Source organism: Ochotona princeps, chromosome 22 (assembly GCF_030435755.1).
Source record: "Ochotona princeps isolate mOchPri1 chromosome 22, mOchPri1.hap1, whole genome shotgun sequence".
Lineage (NCBI taxonomy): Eukaryota > Metazoa > Chordata > Mammalia > Lagomorpha > Ochotonidae > Ochotona > Ochotona princeps.
The window spans coordinates 38,030,731-38,046,420 of NC_080853.1; the positions used below are offsets into that span (position 1 = coordinate 38,030,731).

The 15,690-nt window shown below is 41.3% G+C and overlaps 1 pseudogene; it reads right to left on the reverse strand.

The window, feature by feature from the left end:
- Positions 1-8,721: 8,721 nt before the first annotated feature.
- Positions 8,722-9,651, reverse strand: LOC101529316 (olfactory receptor 7A10-like; annotated as a pseudogene).
- Positions 9,652-15,690: the final 6,039 nt, after the last annotated feature.

The window sequence follows — 15,690 nt, forward strand, 5'->3', positions numbered from 1 at the left end:
ACACATATATGAAACCATATAGACTCAATTTATAGTATCAAATATTTGTAGAATTGGTAACACTGCAGTTGGAGCCCAGGAAGAGTTACTGATTTGGACAACAGAAAAATACAAGCTTTTCCATGTCCTCTTAAATTTCACTAAGAGGATCCATCAAAATATCTTGGAAAATGCAGTCAAATGATATACTCATTTTTGTCCACAGATTTTGAGAAATAGATTTGAATTTCGATGATATCTCCTAAGTTTGGGTAAGATAATTTTTGCACCAAACATTTTGGAACAAGACAAACTTTCCTTTTAAATACACTTTTTTTCACTTAAGAACAATACAAATATACATCACAGGACTCCATGGCAGAAAAAAAAGCTATCAACAATATCCAGTCTTTGTAGGTAAGAAGACAATAAAGCAAAAAAGCAAGAGTCTCACTTGATAGTACCACAGGAAAAAATAAAACTCTCTCTTACCTTCAGAGCACACCAGGAAAGCTTTGAAATCGCAAGAGAAAATTCAAGTGGCTGGAAATGCAAGCTTATATCCAACTCACAGATGATGCAATAATTGTCAAGCAGGTGCTTTGATAGAGCTCTTCTTCCTGCATCATTAAGTTAACATTGGGTCATATAAAGGTGGAGGAATCCACCATGGGGGGTATGGGGAGGGGCTGGGGGAAACCCAGAGCCAATGAAACTGTGTCACATAATGCAATGTAATTAATAAAAAAATATATATTAAAAAAAACCATTGGGTCATGTAGAGTGCAGTGAAAGAAGACCCTGAGACGTGTTTTCCAGCAGGTCAGAATTTCCATGCAGACATTTCCCCTCAACTCATTTTTTCCTGTTAATATGGGGACATCAGTTACATCAACTCTTCCTTGCCTGAATGGACACCGTAGTGGCTCAGTCTGCAGAGGTGGTTCCAGGGACAGGAGTGGTCATTTTCTCTTCTCTAATTATTTTTGAGTGGCTGTGTGTACTCTAGGCAGCTTATGCGTCTCATTGTCTATTAGAATTGATCTTATCTTACCCTCACTTCTTCATCAGCAATGACTATTGCCCTAGGAGATTCAATGTTTTCCTCCCGTTTGATAATCACTGGCAAATGCATTCAATAGTTCAGTATAGCAGTCACCGCCAGTCACAGATCTATCCCAGGTGTTATCTAGGTTAGTTCAGTTCTTGGTTGACCCCAGGGAAAGCTGTCTGTGTCCACAGTCTTGGACCCCTCCTTCGGTGTCTGCCAGGCTCACCTGCATGAGAACTGCGGGAAGAAGGTGGCTGTATGAATGACAAAATTCCTCCCGGGATGGTGGATGCTGCAGACTGACGCTATGTCCCAGGCACAGCAGAGGGAAGGAGGGAAGCTCTGGTCCCTGAGCCAGACTCAGGAAGCAAATGCAACCAGCAGGCTGCTTCTAGTCCAGTGTTGCACAGTCTGAGGGAACAGAGCAGAGGAGCTACTTACAGCTCTTGGCACCTACTAATTGGGAAGCTCCCTGACCTCTAAGCACCAGCTGGCCATGACAGGAAATTGTTTTCTGGCAGGTGTTTCCCAAGAGACCATGTTGGACTCAGCTGAATTCTCTTTCTCTTTCTCCTGCTCTGGGGCAATTGTATACAGCTGCCATTTAGTTCCTCACGTTAAAATGTTTTGCTCAGTGAGAAAAGTCAATTCCCCTAAGACAATTATCATTTTTTTCCCGTAATAGTTGTAGTAATTTCTGAATATAAAAATTATGCAGAAATGGGGAGAGCATCTTGAGATTTGATTGTTGATTCTACTCCTGGGAGACTGAGGTCTCTAATTTTTTACTTGTTGAATATGATGGTTAGTGGTACACCAAGTCTGTAACTAATACACTGTAGTTAATATTTTTAAGCTCAACTTCAACTGTCATATGCCCTAAACAAATGAAAATATTTTTCTTAAAATATCTTTTAAAAAGAATTAATTTTAAAAGTGAAAAGTGTATTTTAAAAAATAAAAGTAAAATCATAGTATTCCATTTGGCAACCTAAGAATTGGCTGTCGTGTGGAAGTGCATCTCTGAACCATTCCATCAGATGTCCTAGGACCCCAGAACTTATACACTCTCAGTTTCCTGAGAGTGCTAGCAGGAAGCAGACTTCCTGCATGGGACTGTGGCTGCTTTGCTGGCCAAGCATGGCTGGTAATGAGCAGCGCCTCCCTATGCTTCCTTTCTCATTAGATGCTTGTAGCCTATTGTGTGCAGAGTGGGATGCTAAAGCCACTCCTGGGACTGGGAGGGGCCATTGCAAGATGGCGCCTGGCCCAGGGCCAGGAGGTAGAGCTGGCCTCGCCAGCAGGTAAACAGGATAGGCTAGTTCCCCCACGGTGATTACTAGCCTATCACGTAGCGCCAAGTGGATCCATGGAGAGAAGTGATTGGTGGAGAACTATATAAAAGTAGCCAGTAAAAGCTAGACAACGATGGACAAAGATGGATAGAGTACAGACAGATGAAGATGGACAGAGGACAGACGGACAGGTGGAAAGACTCAGGGGCTATGAGTAGACAGACTGGGGGGCGATGAGGAGAAAAACTGGGGAATGCAACACAGAGTACGGGAAGAAATGTGGGAAGAAGGGTGGCAGAAAATGGTAGGAAGGGTGGTGGAAGAAGCGGGTAGGAAAGCTTAGACCAATGGGTACAGGAGCAGCAGAGAGAACGTTTTAAATGCAGCCACTTTTGTCAGTGAGAGGTCCGGTTGCCGGCTTTTCCTGGACTCCCAAGAGTATGACTCGGTGTTTTTAGTGTTGCCGCTGCTGGGTGGTGACAACAAGTGGTGACCCGTATGGGGAAATTTTTTGGCCTGGGCCGGCATAAGAAAAACAGCAAAGAGAGACAGAAATTTTTCGTCCTGCGCTGGCATAAGAAAAACAGCAGAGAGAGAAATTTTTCGCCCTGCGCCGGCAAAGGGCAAAACGAGACAGAACAACTTATAGGGGAGCTTTCAGCCTGTGCCAGCATAGAAAAATGTGAAGAAAAGCGGCAGAGAGGGAAATTTTCGGCATGTGCTGGCATCAGTGTATGAACAAGAGCAGGAAGGAAGAAAAGCAGCAGAGAAAGGGGAACAAGGAATGGGATTTCATTTTTGCCTTCAAGGCAGTTAAATGGTTTTAGCCCAGAGAGGCAGGATACAGTCCAGAGAGGCGGGATACAGCCCATAGAGGCAGGATAGCCCAAAGAGGCAGATTTTAGCCCTATTTTAGCCCTAAGAGGCAGTAAAATAGCCCAAAGAGAAAGATTTTAGCCTTAAGAGGCAATGGTTTCTTGTTTGTACTGCTCATAAGATGGACCTGTGAACTAGATGAGGTAGGAAGAGACTTCTGAACCCCAAAAGAGCAGGACCTACGGTGCCCCTAAAACAGCAGGAAGTAGCTACAGAAGATATAATTCTACACCCCTCGGCAACCCTTAGAATTGGGTTTGGGTGGTCTCTAAGGAAATTAGGCGCTAGTTCAGGGTCTTGAGCTTGGAAGTCACCCACAAACCCTGGAACCTTGCTGGAAAGGACCTTAACACTCCGTGGCCATGAAGGTGGTTGAAATCAACCCCTGAAAATCATCTCTCCCAGCAAAAAATGAAAAGGGGGGAGATGTGGGGAGCAGGATGCTAAAGCCACTCCTGGGACTGGGAGGGGCAGTTGCAAGATGGCGCCTGGCCCAGGGCCAGGAGGTTGAGCTGGTCTCGCCAGCAGGTAAACAGGATAGGCTAGTTCCCCCACGGTGATTACTAGCCTATCACGTAGCGCCAAGTGGATCCATGGAGAGAAGTGATTGGTGGAGAACTATATAAAAGTAGCCAGTAAAAGCTTGATGAGAATGGATGAAGATGGACAGAGGACAGACGGATGGACGGAAAGACAGACTCGGGGGCTATGAGTAGACAGACTGGGGGGTGATGAGGAGAAAGACTCGGGGGAATGCAACACAGAGTACGGGAAGAAATGTGGGAAGAAGGGTGGCAGAAAATGGTAGGAAGGGTGGTGAAAGAAGCGGGTAGGAAAGCTTAGACCAATGGGTACAGGAGCAGTAGAGAGAAGGTTTTAAATGCAGCCACTTTTGTCAGTGAGAGGTCCGGTTGCCGGCTTTTCCTGGACTCCCAAGAGTATGACTCGGTGTTTTTAGTGTTGCCGCTGCTGGGTGGCGGTGACACTATTGTATCCCCTTTCTCAGGTAATTGATTTGATTGCCAGAATCAGTTCCTGAAAAAAGATGTTTCATCCTTTCCCTCTACCCTGATTGCAACTTCATTTCCTTGTTGGCTACCTTTTGAGGGGCTTTCTGTGGTTGCTAGGTAATCTGCCTAGTACATATATATACCCTGTTGAGTTGAATAAAGTATGCTTTGCTTCATTGGCCTTGCATCCCTTGTGTCCCAATCTTTCTCCATCTGGTTGACACACCTCAGGTCCCAGCCTCCTCAGAGGGATCATTCCTTAAGTAGGAACTGAATAGAAGAAGCATATCGGAGGCCACTGGTGATACCTAAAAGCCTATTGGGCCAAGTTGCTACAATTTAATGGGATAAGCTAGGTCTACTATATTTGCTATTCTTTTGCACCATGTTCTTAGCAAAAGGGGCATGAGTCTCCCAAGGTCAGATAGATTGTTTTCTTAAGGTTGTTGTTGAGTTTAATCCTTGGTTCCTGGAGGAAGGCTCTTTGGACTTGGAAACTTGGTTCAGAATTGAACAGAATATGGAAAAATCGCTGAGACAGGGAAAGAAGGAGCCTGTTGATTTTTGGACTGTTTGGGCTTTGATCAGAGCAGCTGTCAGTATGGGTCAGGATGATGGACCAGTGTTGTCTCCATGTTCCAATTTGCCGAGATAATCTCAAAATGATTAATGACTTGAAAAACTTTTAGGTTATATAAACTGGCTCAGACTTTTTTTGGGGATTCCCCACCTATGCTCTTCACAATTTATTTTCTGCTGTTCAATGTGGAAGATGGCTTGCATGTTTGGGCCTCTGCCATCCATGTGCTCTGACTTTGTCTTCTTTCAGTTGTTATGGGCCCTTAGGGAGTAGGAAATCTCTCTCTCTCTCTTTCCCTCTAACGCTTTGTCTCTCAAACTCTTACAAGTAGAAAACAAATAAATATGTAACACAAGCAACTTAACCTTGGTTAAAAATTATTTTAAATATATATGTGTAATTGTACTTTTGTTTTTCTTTTATTATTTTAGCTATTCACATTTTCCTCAAAGCTGGGCTTCCTAAATTTTCCACCCTTGGACACATTTTGATAAAGGAAATTAATATTTTAAGATATCTTAAAGTAATACTAAGCTGCCTAAAATGGCCTCAGGAATGTCTTGAGAATTCTAAAAAGAAAAGATGAGAACTAATTTGATTTATTGCCAAACTAAAACAGAAGCACTGTCAGAGAAGAAATATTTTACTCTGTTTGTGTAACAGAATTTAAAGAAGATTATCTGAAAGACAAAGAGACTGAGAGTGTTACAGAGAGGGAGTCAGAGAGGGGAAGAGATCTTCAAATGGCTGGCTCAGTCCCAAATGGGCCATGATAGACAAGGCTGGGCCTCCATGAAGCCGGGAACTCAATCCTGGTCTCCCAACTGGGTGACAGGAATTCACATCCATCTGCAGCATTCTGAGATACGTTATCCAAGAGTGGAGGAGTGGAGTGTCTGAGACTCAGACAGTTGCTTCCACATGGGCTCCTGACATTGTCAACATCAGCTAAACCTGCTGAGTCATATTTTCACAAAGTCATACTTTTTTAAAGACTTATTTTTTTTTTGGAAAGTCAAATATATAGAGAGGAGGAGAAACAGAGAGGAAGATCTTCCATCTACTGATTCACTCCCCAAAGCATGTAGCAACAAGCTCCAAAGCCAGGAGCCAGGAGCTTCTGCCTGGTTGCCCACACAGGTACAAGGTCCTATGGCTTTGGGCCATTCTTAATTGCTTTCCCAGGCCACAACCAGGGAGCTGGATGGGAAGTGGGCTGCTAGGACAAGAACCCGTGCCCATATGTTATCTCTGCATGTGCAAGGTGAAGATTTTAGCCATAAGATGAAGTTATATGTTCAAGATTTTATGTGACATAGTGGAAATATGTCACTGAGATAATCCATTGATTCATAGTTTCTGTTGAGTCATATTTTCCTGATGAACCATATTTTCAAGAGGATTCTTACATGTGTCTCAGAAATAGCATGGAATTCTAGAAATCTGATATGTCAGCAGCATTATTATGGGTATGTGGAAATGTATGTCACTGAGATGATTAGATGTTATGGTCCTCTGCACGTTCTTTACAATGAACTTTCACTACATTTTTTTTCATTCTTAGAAAACATTTATGGTACACAAATTTGCTCTTGACTTTTCAAACAAGTATTTAGCAAGGATGAGAAAGTGCAATTGTGATACAGATTTATAAATCACGAATTTAACATCATGAATGAAGAATTAGGGAAAGATGAAACATTCTCTCCACTAGGCAGGAATCTTGTCTGTGTCCTCCCTATAGAGCATTGACTGACGTGGGGCATGCCGATTAAAACAGCATAGAAAAAGTGTATGGGGATAAGACAAAAGGCTCAGTATTTTTCAATAAATATGCAAGATTTCAGGGAAATGTCACATTTTTCTAGGTTGTTTTTGTTAATGTGGCTGTATTGGGTCAACACAATGTTTCCACCATCACATCACTAGATACAGATGGGCAGATTATAGAGTCTCTAGAGCTTGCATGACTGAGGGTTTGTTGGTTGGTTTGGTTGGATTTTTGCTTTTTGTTTCATTTCGTGGTGCAGCTAACAGATTCCTTAACTCATGCCACAGAGTAAATGATGCCCCAGTTAGTAGCCATAACCTTCCAGGCTGTCACCAAACACAGCATTGGTCCCCGTGGGCATTTGGAGCAGAGCTGGTTAGTGATGGCCGTGAGCAGGACTACAACCTTCCGAAGCTTTGCTTCTTTTTCTGGCACTCATGAGCCCTATTACTAGCCAAATCTCCCGCTAAGCCTGGGTGTAAGAGACCCTCTTGGGACCCTGACATTGTCAACATTGCTTTGAGGCATCTCAGGGCAGACAACCGCCCCAGGTCAAACCAGCTCCCACTGCCAACAACTCCACAGATCGGAGGTTTTACAAATATTGTTTCGTTAAACTTTAAAAAAGGAATCACGTGGAAATTCTTTTTCAGAGGCAGAGAGAGAGGCGCTCACAATGGATGAGCTTAGGGCTGAGCCAGGAGCATGGGCATGGCAAAAGCAGCTACTTGTGCTATCATGGCTGTCTGTCAAGGTGTTATGCATGGATATTTTAAATCTTTTAAATATAGTTTCTTCTGAAAGTTTTTGCAAAATACCATCACCTTCAAGTGTCTCACATTCCAGGATTTTCATGGGATGAATTACAACAAGAACAGGTTCATGATAACATATTGTCCTACCAGGAGTAGGAAGAATTCTCAGAACCCCAATGAAGAAACAGGTATTTTCACAAAATTTCTATCCCAGCACTGAGGAGAGCAAGGTTGCATCAAGTGAGTTGAACAAATGGATGGGGATGTTCCTGTGAACTTTTAAAATTTCATTTCTTAAATTTCTACAAATAGAAAGAGAACAGGTTTCAGGATTTTCATAAATAAAATTTGAAGAAATTAGTCGTATTTCCCTGCCTCAAAACCCCCTTTCTTCCTTTTCTTCTACAACGTTATACAGTAATGTAGTTTAAATATTTTAATCATAACCTTAACGTCAAGTAAAAATCAGAATGACTACTGCTGTGCAGGAGTATTGACAAGGGTTAATACAATAATCAACTCACAAGATGTCAGTTCCATTCTTATATATCTTGTTCTTATCTGTGTGTTATATATGAACTATCATATATAAAAAAAGCATAAAATATGTATCTTTTTGTTCTGGTTGGAATAAAACATCAAAACCTTTTACTATTGTGTTTCTTAAATGTATATTATCTAAAAAATAAACTCCTAAGCTATAAAAGGAGAATGTTGAATAGTCATATGAGATGATATTTAATGACTATATCATGAGAAACGTGAACATTCCAATTCCACACATTTACCCGCATGCACTTCAAAGAATATGCATAAGCCTATGCTAATACAGATTCCCGTCAACAGAGCATGTGGTGCACGCATATCATGGAATAACACAGCCATCAAAAGAATGAAGTCTTATCTTTCTGCATTAAATTCGGTGCAACTGGATATCAGTATGCATACCGAAAAAGGTCATTCCAAAAGCAAATATAAGTGGTAGTTCAACAGAATGTAAACATATACGAATTCATTATAAAAATGTATAGGCACTCTAAAAAATACACATTGAATTAAAATTAATATAGTACAAATATTGTCATCATTGACTCTCATCATCCATGAAATTTTTGATTCCCCTTGGATTTCTGAAACAATATTGACGTTAAAGATGGCAAAAGGAAAATTCAGAAAGAAATTGTTGACATACCAGATTGCAAACACTGCAATGCAGTGGGTCATTCATTTGAAGTGCATCCTGAAGAATAAATAATATTAATAATATTGATAATAATAATAGAAACAAAACAATGAGCAGACTAAGCAATTCTGCTTCCTCCTCTGACAAATTCGTCACAGTGTCTGACATTGAGGCTTGAGAAATGAAGTCACGGACACTGCTCAGCCCCAACACAGTTAGTTTCACTGTATTTTGTGGAATAGCAGTCTTTTCAGAGCTCTCTTCATGTCTGTGTTCCTCAGGCTGTAGATGAATGGGTTCAGCATGGGGGTGACCACTGTGTACATCTCCGAGGCTGCTGCAGTTGAGGCTGAACTTGGGGCAGCATTGGCACTGAGATATACTCCTATGCAGGTGCCATAAAATAGGGAGATGGTCAAGAGGTGAGAGGCACAGGTGGAAAAGGCTTTATACTTGCCCTGAGCTGAAAAGATGGCACGGATGGAGGAGATCTTAAAGTAAGAGAATAGGATCCTTGCCAGGGGACACCCTGCCACCAGCACAGTTGCAAGATACATTATGAGGTCATTGAGGAAGGTGTCAGAGCAGGCACTGTGGATCACCTGATTCAATTCACAGAAAAAGTGAGGGATTTCCAGGTGTGTGCAGAAGCTCAGCCTCAGCACCAGTAAGCTCTGAATAAGGCCATTCAGGACACCAATGACCCAGGACACCAGAACCATCTGCACACAGAGCTGGGAGTTCCTGATGGTTGTGTAGTGCAGAGGGTGACAGATGGCCAGAAACCAGTCATAGGCCATCACGGTCAGGAGAAAGTCATCCAGGCCTCCAAACAGCAGAAAGAAGAACAGCTGTGTGATTCAACCTGCATAGCTGATGGCTCTGTTCTGAGTCTGGATGTTTATCAGCATCTTGGGGATGGTGGTGGCAGTGAAGCCGACATCTGCTAATGACAGGTTGGCGAGGAAGAAGTACATGGGTGTGTGGAGGTTGGTGTCAGAGAAGATGGCCAGGACAATGAGCAAGTTCCCACTTGCAGTAACCAGGTACATGGAGAGGAAGAGCCCAAATATTAGAGGCTGCAGTGCTGGGTCCTCTGAGAATCCCAGGAGAAGGAATTCTGCAAGCTGAGTTTGGTTTATGAGTTTCATGCGGTGCAGATCACTGTCAGGAAGATGTAGTTGAACCCGAAACATATTTATACAAAGACAATGTAAATAACAGAGTGCAAATCCAAAATTCATGTGTTCCTGTTCAGAATGTAGCTTCCACATTTGGAGATGGCTCAGTTCCCTTTTTGCTCCTTCCCAGTGGGATCACTGACTAAGAATTCCTTCCCAGTATCAAGCCTTCCCTAACGCATCAAACACTCCTCGCATTTCATGAGATATTCTTTGACCCCTTAGAAATTTCTATTCATCAGTGTTAACCCATTCACTATAGATTTTCCAAGGAAATGTATAAACAAATAAGCAGGAGATGAAGCGACGTATAATATGTGGCTTTGTGAAGAGATACTGGGATGCAATTCTGCTTATTACAGATAAAATGATCTTTAGTCAAATCATGCAACTGGAGGCAGAAGTGCATCACTATGAGTAAATGGTTCAATCAGCTATACAAGAGGACTCATAAAGGATGTCAAATGAGAAGAACAACTCAATGTGGAGCAGTTTAGAAATATATGTAAAAGTGACTTAATAAGACTCAGTGTGCAGAACCAAATTTTTTGTAGATTTTAATTACAGTGGATTTGCAACTCAAGATGAGTTTGTGATTTTACAACAGAAAACTACAAGCTTTTACAAGTTCTCTTAAATTTTACTAAGGAGGTACATCAAAATGTCTTAAAATGCAGCTAACAGATTCACGTATTTTTATGTGTGCATTTTGCGAAATAGAAAGTTCTCAAATTTTTGATTACCTTTTAAAAGTATGGATTAAAATACTTTTGCACCAGATGTTTTGGACCATAACAAATTTACCTTTTAAATCCAGTATTTTTTTGCACTAAAGAACACTCCAAGTACATATCAAAGAGATTCATGGCAGAAAAAATAAGCTATAAAAATGGCCAATCTTTGTATGCAAAAAGACAATAAAGACAGGAATAAAACTTTCTCACCTGAAGGCACTCCAGGAAAGTGTGAAATTGCAGGAGAAATGCAAGTGACTGGAAAGCCTTGAGTGTATCCAACTCAGAGATGATGCAATATCTGTCAAGCAGGTGTCTTTGATAGAGCCCTTCTTACTGCATCATTAACACTGAATCATCTGAGACACAATGTGATAGCAGAAAAAGGACTGTTAGACATGTGTGTTCCAGCAGCTGTTTCTATCAGGATTTCCATGCAAACATTTCCCCCTACCATGGCTTTTTCCATCAGTACAGGGACAGTTAGTTATAACCCAAATGAGGAGGGTTGTGACTCAGTGTAAAGAGGCTGTTTCAGGGCCAGGGCGTTTTCATTTCCCCTCCTCTAATTAGTTTTGAATGGGGAACAACCAGTCTCTCTCTGGAAAACAAGTAAGACCTCACTGCACTACATGTCCCTACACAAAGAAAATTGCTACTCCCCCAGAGCTCCAAATGCTGGAAAGGTGGCTCCATGTACTCTAGGCAGTTTAAGCCTCCCATTGTCTCTGGGAGATGATCTTTTTCTGCCCTCATTTCTTCATTAGCACTGACCATTGCCCCAAGAGATCCAACATTTTTTGCCCTTTGATAATCACTGACATTTGTATTCAGTAGTTTAGTGCACAAGCCAACAACCCCAGAACTGTCTGGTGTGTTAGCTCAGCTCCTGGGTGACAACTGCGAACACACTCTGTGTCCATAGCCTGGGACCACTCCTGCAGTGTCTGCCAGGGTCACCTGCATGGGAACGGTGGATGCTGGATGCTGAAGACCTAAACTGGGTCCCAGATACAGCAGAAGGAGGGAAGCTCTGGTCCCTGAGCCAGATTCAAGACTCCAAATGCAAAAACCAGGCTGCTTCTCCCAAGGCAACAAGCAGGCTGCTTCTAGTCAAAGGTTGCACAGTCTGAGAGAACACAGCAGGGGAGCTACTTACAGATCCTGGCACCTGCTCATTAGGCAGCTCCCTGACCTCTAAGCACCTGCTGGCCCCTGGGACTCTGGCCATGACAGAAGGTTTTTCCTTGCAGGTGTTTCCCAAGAGACCATGATGGGCTCGGAGAAATCCTCTTTCTCTTTCTCCTGCTTTGGAGCAATCGCAAATCGCTGTCATTTAGTTCCTCACCTGAAACTGTTTTGTTCAGTGAGACAAGCCAGTTTCCTTAAGATAATTATCATGTGTTTCCCATAATATGTCATAGTTAACACTGAACACAAAAATTATGTAGGATTGGAAAGAGCATCTTGAGATTTGATTATTGTTTCTACTCCTGGGAAGTTGTGATTTCTCTAATTTTTTACTTGTTGACTATGATTGTCAGTTGCACGCTAAGCCTTTGGCTACTGGTAAATTCTTATACTCTCCAATTATTTTATTTTAAAATATGAAATTTATTTTAATTTTAAATTATTTTATGAAAAATTAAGCAATGCTCTTATTAGTCCCTGAGAAGTATATTACCTCGGATATCTAACCACATGGGTGCCACATATGCTTACCTCATGGGCTTATTTGTGCTACTGCTTAACAAGTAGCTTGCACTGAAATATGATAGGGAGAATATAAATGGATCAGTGATTAATAAAATGTCATCTTGAACATTTGATCAACTAGTTTTAGAAGTCCAACCATTCCTCCTGGATTTCCTCAAGTAGGTATTACACTGCTGGATTTCCTTTCTTTTTTTTTTTTCTTACTAAACAAATGGCATATAAAAACTTGACCTTCAGAAAGTTAAATTTATTTTTGGCCCTAAATGTAACTGATACCATGAAGAAGCTCAAACGGAAATCAAAGAATATCGGTACATGCCCAACAGTGTTCAAACTCCAATGTTCTAGAAAGCTTTGCCTTCTGTTTTATATTTGTTGCCATAAGTTTTCTTTTTTTGTTCCTGTGTTGATTTTGTTTTGTGACTTTTCGTTTAAGGAAAAGCATGATAGCTGTGTATTAGAGCTTATCATACTCAGATATGAAGTTACAATGTAACATGCATCTTTACTTCCAAGTGAAAGATGGACTCCAAATGGAACTATTAAATGTGTCTTGGAAATAGGATGCTGGTGCTAAATATAAAAATGAAAATAGACATGAGACAGATGCATAGTACCCTAGAACCATTTTAAACATTTGAAAGCATGACAGAGAGGAGAGAGTGAGTGCCTCCATCCACTCCAATACCCAGGTCTGGCCAGGCGGAAACCAGGAGAAAGGGACTCCAACTGGGTCTTTCATGTGGAGGACAGGGATCTAAGCACCAGGGTCAGCTTCTGTTACTTTTCCAGGATCCAGGAACTTCATCTGGGTCTCCACTCAGATGAGGCGTGGGGTCAGCTTCTGCTGGCCTCCTAGGTGCATCCCCAGAGCTGCATCTGCAGCAGAGCAGCTGGGACTCAAACTGCAGCTGTCATAAGGGATGCCAGCCCCTGTCAGAGGTGCTTAGCTTGTTATAGACAGCACAGTTCAGGTCTCTGACTCTTGTGATCCTCTGTAACAGTATGTACAGTGCAAACCCATTCTATGTTTCTGCAGATAGACACCTGTGCCAGAATTTATGAAACCTTTCAAACTTTGCTATCTAAATTGTAACACTCTTTTGCTATGAAATTAACATTGTCTTGAATATTCTACCTGAGAGGCTAGAATGCAGAAGTTGCTAAAAGGCTAAAACACAGAAGTTGCTAAAATTCTTACCAAATGAGTGGCTGAAATACAGAAGTTACAAACCCCTTGCTTACCCAGACAGATGGGGATCTATTTTAAAAACTTAAAAACCACAACAGCTTATGATCTTGATGTAACCTAACCCCATGGTCCCCTTCCCTAGTTGCCCAGGTTGTATGTAACCTAACCGCATATATTGCCTATGTTGCTGTTTTTGCCTTGAAAATGTGTGCTGAGAGATTGCTCGGGGCTCTGGATTCTGCCCTCCTGTGAGAGGTGCCGGTCCAGGCCCTAGTGCACTGGTAACCAAATAAACCTTCTGCTTTTGCATCAAGCCTCGGCCTTGGTGGTTTTTGGGGAGCTCACCTCTTGAGACTGACGGTAAGGTAAACCCAGGATTGGGACCTTACATACCTTAGTCTCCTCACTTTATGTTTGTTGAAATGAACCCCACGTGACATGAGATAATATCCCTGATGTAAAGAAAGAATAGTATGTATGCATAGAATTTCTACATATGAAGAGAATATTATATATTTGAAAATCTGTTGAATCTCAAAATATTTTTAAATTATTATTTTTAAACAAAAACCGTGTAAGGAATTAATAATAAATACACATGCTATCTATTTTTTTTGTTTTTTTTCCTTTTTTTTAATTAATTACATTGCATTATGTGATACATTTTTTTTACGCTCTGGGATTCCCCCCGCCCCTCCCCAAACCCTCCCCCTCCGGTGGATTGCTCCACCTTGTTGCATTTCCATAATTCAAATTCAGTTGACATTCTTTCATTGGAGGTATTTACCAAGCATAAAGTCCAGCCTCTTATTGTCCTGGTAAGTTCAATGGTTTCTTGGTGAGACCATCTCTGGTCTGAAGGCAGAGCCAGCAGAGTATCATCCCAATCAACCAAAAGCCCCAACATAATATTTCCAACCATTTACAACATTATGGCATTAATTGACATGGTATTGATTAACCAACATGTTAATAGGAAAATGCGGGTTCTCAACCACAACCTGTGACTTCCTCATAGACATTTTAATTTTGGTTTACATTCAACCGTGTTCTATACACCTTAAAATGGCTTAGATTGCTATTCAGCTGTCTCATGCCTATTTTAATTTTAGTCTTTAGCAGTTTATAGCACTGAAGCATGATTTCGCTGAACCTGACTGTCTTTCAGGTGGTCTAACTCTATAATTCTAACAGGATATATGTCAACAGTTCAAGTGAGCATGTTTAGGAGGGGTGTGCAGAGAATTCTTCCAGATCCCAGTGAGGAGTAACTGATCTTTGTGTCCCACCCAGTGAGGTATAAGTGCATCCCCGCTGACTGTTTCCTGTCTGTTTCTAAGCTTTCCTTGTAGTTCTCTGTCTATCTATTCTAGTTTTGTTTGTTTGTTTGTTTGTTTTGAGGAGTTTCTGGAGCGCTCCTGATGGTTATTACGAGAGGGGGTGGGGACCCAAAGTTGGAAGCAGGCAAGGACCAGAGATACACATGCCATCTAAATGACAATTATTATTCAAGACGATCGGTTATGACATTAAATCTGCTTTATGCCAGAATATTCCATGTCATATAATTTGTGATCAGATAGTCGCTGATGTATGAATCTATGTTTATGTTAAACTCTTGCTATGCAATTCATGTAGGAGACTTTGTTTTGTTTAAAACATTTTTGGAGAATCTTAATGATTTGATTTCTTCTGTTCTTGCCATTTCCTTACTTCAAATCTGTTTCTATGTTATGTAGTCCTGTTCCCTGAACCATGTCATGATTGATAGAGAAATAAAACAAGTAAGGCAACTGCTCATTTAGCCCTTGCTTGAACAAAGGAAAGACATCCCATACTTAGAGAAATGCCTGTGACATAATGTCTCAAGGAACACATTCCATGGAGAATGTTATTTCATGTAAAATCAAGAAATGGTTACTTCTGTAAATATGTGTGCATGACAGACTGTGTATAGGTTGGGCAAAGATGAGAACTAGGAAGATAGAGTGCTCAATGGGGTTATGGCACAAGAGAGAGACTCAGAATAATGGAATAATAAATATGAAACACTTCAAAGAGAAAATGAAGGCCTTCTCTCAGCAGCCATCAGACCTCATAGAAACCAACTGTCAAATAATATGCAATAGACACAGGAAAATAATTCTGGTTGACACAAAAACCCAAGCCAAATTATGGTGTTCTCTGTGTGCTGACTTTGGTGAATGGCTGGTTTATTCTCTTTGCTCATTTGCTCCTGCAGTAGCATTCAGTCTGCATGTTTCTCAATGCCTTGAGGATATCATCACTTTTTTCTATTAGACTCTTGATTTTCAACCTGCTGTTTCTTTTTATTTTTTTCATGCTGGATATCAAGAAGATATAATA